At 33.9% G+C, this 4694-nt stretch overlaps 1 long non-coding RNA gene across 1 annotated transcript in view; it reads right to left on the bottom strand.

The window, feature by feature from the left end:
* LOC138864867 (uncharacterized) overlaps nucleotides 1-116 on the bottom strand; it is an 870-nt gene extending 754 nt beyond the window's left edge. Inside the window, exon 1 of the long non-coding RNA XR_011399255.1 lies at nucleotides 1-116. This exon is cut by the window's left edge and continues 119 nt beyond it. This is a non-coding gene — a long non-coding RNA (uncharacterized lncRNA).
* Nucleotides 117-4694: the final 4578 nt, after the last annotated feature.

The raw sequence follows: 4694 nt of genomic DNA on the forward strand, positions 1-4694 counted from the left end.
TAACACTTTAACTGCCAGCTCTTCCCAGAAATACTGGCGTTAATAAGAATGTCACTGCACAAAGGCAATTTCTATGAGCGTGTCCGTCAACCAAAAACCCTCCTCCAAGTGGTAATGGCGCCTAACACAGGCTTTTGCAGCCAATCATAATGCAGAGTACACGTGGACCAATCAGAACAAAGCGCTGCTCGTGCGTGAACCAATCAACTTCAAGGATGGAAACACTTGTGCAAATGAGCTATTATCCAGAATTAGTCAATGCATATTTAAGTTTCATTCTTACTGTCAATGTATATCTTCATATCTGTGATTGTCTCAAACTCAACCTTCCGGTATAACCATACTCTTCCATTAATTGCAGATGCTGCAAGGGGCGGGGCTACTTGTTGCTAAGGTAAATTTGGCGGGAAAACGCGGCAACGTCTAGGCCATATCACATATTTCGACTTCCTTCACTAGATAAACAGGACATCCAACTCATAATAACAATTATCCCTTCATTCAGTTGTACATCAGCCTATATACACGTATGTTTCACATAACATAGTCCACATACAAAGATATTTCAAATCAAAAATGCCAGCAGCAAAAAAAATGAAATAAAATTAGTACCGTTTTCTATAAAACTTATTATTAATCAAAGAAAACTTTATCACCGTAAGCATATAACAAAACTTAAACTTGCAATATTCTACACATGTATATAAGTATGTGTGTATATATATATATATATATATATATATATATATATATATATATATATATATATATATATATACATATATATATATATACACATATATATATATATTCTCACCTCAATTGGTTGTACAAAAATAATCGGAAAGTAGAAAAGATCCATTTTAGGAAATAAATATCATTGTATGCATTGTATCTACCTACCTATACATACATATAAATGTGTACATACATAGAGAGCCCGAGGGCGAGGTTAATGAGAGCCCTTGGCCCCGAGCAGACAGGAAGGAGAATCAAGGGACCCATGAGCGGAATTTGACCCCAAAATGAAGAAATTTCCTAAAATGAGATTCCAGATTTTAAAAATAGTAGAATAAATTGGCAACACTGTCATATAAGTTTCGTGTTGCTAACTGCTTTCTAAGTATTTTATTTCTATTTTTTACTTTCGGCAAGTGGTGGGCACAACAGGCGCGTCACGCCACTTTGTATTATATATTATGACACGGTTTTCGGCTTTTTTATCCCCATTTTTTACGATTTCTTTCAATAAATGAAAATTGACTCATGTTATTTACTCAGTGTTATCTGCAATTGTGGTAATGTTATTTATGAAGACACACACATAAAGAACCCTGCTGTAACCTAACCTAACTTCCCTCAACAAAACCTTGAATTTCTCAATTGTAAGTTTTACACATTCAAATTGCTTCACCACTGTTAGTTTTTGAGCTATTTAGATGGTTCTGGTCTCATTTTAAAGGGCTTTTAAAGCTCTATAAATCTCATTGAACTTATTTTGCAAACTTTGAAAAAAAAATTATTAGAAAATAAAATTAACTAGCATTTTTCTGTTGTTGTTTTAATATAATTTTTTTCTGTATTCTATTTTTAAATATTCAAATTTTTATTTATGTGTTTTATTCGGAATTTCATATTCTTTCCAATGAAACTAAGCAGAATATCATGTCTACTAGTGTTTACTGTGAAGGCATTTGAAATATGTTATTATTTTTTTATATATTATATTTTTTTCTTTTTCTTCTTTTTCATAGTAATTCTCCATTCCTTGTTACACACGTGGCAGAGAAGACTGTGGAGTGTGACTTTTTGGCGAGAAATGCAGTGTAAACACAAAATGAGAAATGTCGCTCGGCCGGGTCGTCCGCGGCCGAGTACGCTGACTGGGCGACGGCTCCATCGTCAGCTCCCGCGTCGCGGCGAATCAGCAGCGCGGACCTCGGCCTGCTTGCCGGCCAGCTGACTCGGTGCGGGGCAATTACGCAGAGCAAGGTGCGCCGGTGCCGAGTGAGGTGAGGCAAGTACGCGAGGCTGCGCCGGTGTCGACTGATGCAGTTACGAAGAGCGAGGCAGCGCCGGTACCGAGGTGATTGTGGCGTCCGCCACACATAAATATATATGTGTGTGTGTGTTTGTTTACACACGTGTGTGTGTTTATGTATAAAGATACACATTGCTTAAAAATCTTAATATGACACACAGAGATGGTGTGTGTGGATCGCATTAAAATTTCCAAACAACACTGTCACCGATGTCAGGCTCACTTTCCCTTGTACAAACTGAAAATACATTCTAATGCAATTGGTGATAATGTTGCTATGGAATTGCCGCCACCACCCGGGGTTTTGAAAGTGAAAGAAATATTCTTTTAATAAGGTTGACTTTAAACAGGAACAAGATGCTCCCTGCCCCTTGGTATATTTCTGTCATTTTAGACAAATAAGTAATCAATCCTTCCTTTCCAATTCCCTCTTTATCATTTCACTAGTCCTTTACACGCACAGAAATGTCACCTTCAACCCATTCTGTTCCTACATCAGAAACAAAATTGATTAATAAATAAATATTTTCTAACAACAATGGGCTAGCAGTAGACATGGTGTGTACTAGTGTCCGCCACATTTTCCCCACCCTCTCTCTGCCTGGGGGATGAGAGTCAGAGATATTTCAATTACTAAAAAGGTAGCTCTAGAATCCCAATGGTTTTATCACTCATGTGAACATACTTAACTACACATAAACTTTTAATTTTCGGGTAAAAACAAGATCCAAAATATCAAGCCCCGATCTCAAGAGCTAGCTGAAGAAGAGAAAGAAACTGACCTTGTTCCTCTCGTAACTTCCTCGCCATGAAGCAATAGATAATTATAATCTACTTAATTATTTCTAAGACTGTTTTGCATTACTGACATACCTTTAAAAATAAAATATGTAAATGGGCTTTTCTGGGAAGTTTGGCAATTCTATTTTGTCTCTTGAAGTCAGTCCATCTATGAAATTATAAACAACACTTCGACTTCGACATACATATGTGTGTATGTGTGTGTGTGTGTGTGGAAATATATAGCTTTATATAAAAACATAAACGTACACACACACACATATATAAGCAAAACAGTTGGCTCCGCTACTCTCCTTTGTGAAATTTTGAGCTCGATTTCGCCGCCGCCGATCGCACAGCTTTGAAATCTCCCTCGCCAGATTTCTTTCCTTTTTTCCTATTCCTTTTTTCCATATTCCAAATCGGAGCGCCGGCGATTGGTCGCCTTCCCCGTGATTAGATCCTTGGCCGGACTAATCTTTTGAGTGACGTGAAAGGTTCAGGGAAAGTGATTTCGATTCAGAGAGGTTTCTTTGGTTGAGCTCCATTTTTCCTCTTTCTTCTTTCTCTTCTCGCATTCTTTTCAATTTTCTTAATTTTTCTTCTTCGTTTTCTTGGTCGAATGGGCCACTCTTCCACTCTTTCTCCTCTTCCACTCTTCTTCCTCTTCCACTCTTCCTCCTCTTCCACTTTTCCATTCTTCCTCCTCTTCCACACTTCCATTCTTCCTCATCTTCCTCGTCTTCCACTCTTCCTCCTCTTCCACTCTTCCACTCTTCCTCCTCTTCCACTCTTCCTCCTCTTCCACTCTTCCACTCTTCCTCCTCTTCCACTCTTCCTCCTCTTCCACTCTTCCTCCTCTTCTACTCTTCCTCCTCTTCCACTCTGCCTCCTTTCCTCCTCTTCCACTCTTCCTCCTCTTAAGTCATTCCTTTTAGTTGGTCGTGTACGAGTGGTAGAGCGGCCGTCTTGCATTCACGTGGATTGGCGGCGAGGGATCGAATCCCGATTGGAGAGGTTATAATGTTCATATATATATATATGTGTGTGGGGGGGGGGGGGTGCATATAAATAAATAGATAAATACATATATATATATATATATATATATATATATATATATATATATATATATATATATACATTATATTATATTATATTATTATTATATTATTACTATTTTACCTCATTTTTATTTATTAATTATTACTATTTACATCATATTGTCAGTGGTGGATTTAATCCATCTTACTCGTTTTAGGGTATTGGATCTCAGTGCCAGGAAAGGGAGAATGGATATGTACATATGTATGTAGGTTTATGTATATACATATATATGTATAAGTATATATATACATATATATATGTATATATATATATATATATATATATATATATATATATATATATATATATATATATATATGCATATATATATATATATATATATATATATATATATATATATATATATATATATATGCATATATATATATACGCATATATATATATATATATATATATATATATATATATATATATATATATATATATGTACATATATATATATATATATATATATATATATATATATATATATATATGTATATATATATATATATTTATATATATATACATATATATATATATATATATATATATATATATATATATATATATGTACATATATATATGCAAATATATATAAACATATATATATACATATATATATATATATATATATATATGTATATATATATGTGTATATATACATATATATACATATATATATATATATATAGATATATAGATATAGATATAGATATAGATATACATACACACATATGTATATATATATATATATATATATATA

This window comes from Penaeus vannamei, chromosome 18, assembly GCF_042767895.1.
Source record: "Penaeus vannamei isolate JL-2024 chromosome 18, ASM4276789v1, whole genome shotgun sequence".
Lineage (NCBI taxonomy): Eukaryota > Metazoa > Arthropoda > Malacostraca > Decapoda > Penaeidae > Penaeus > Penaeus vannamei.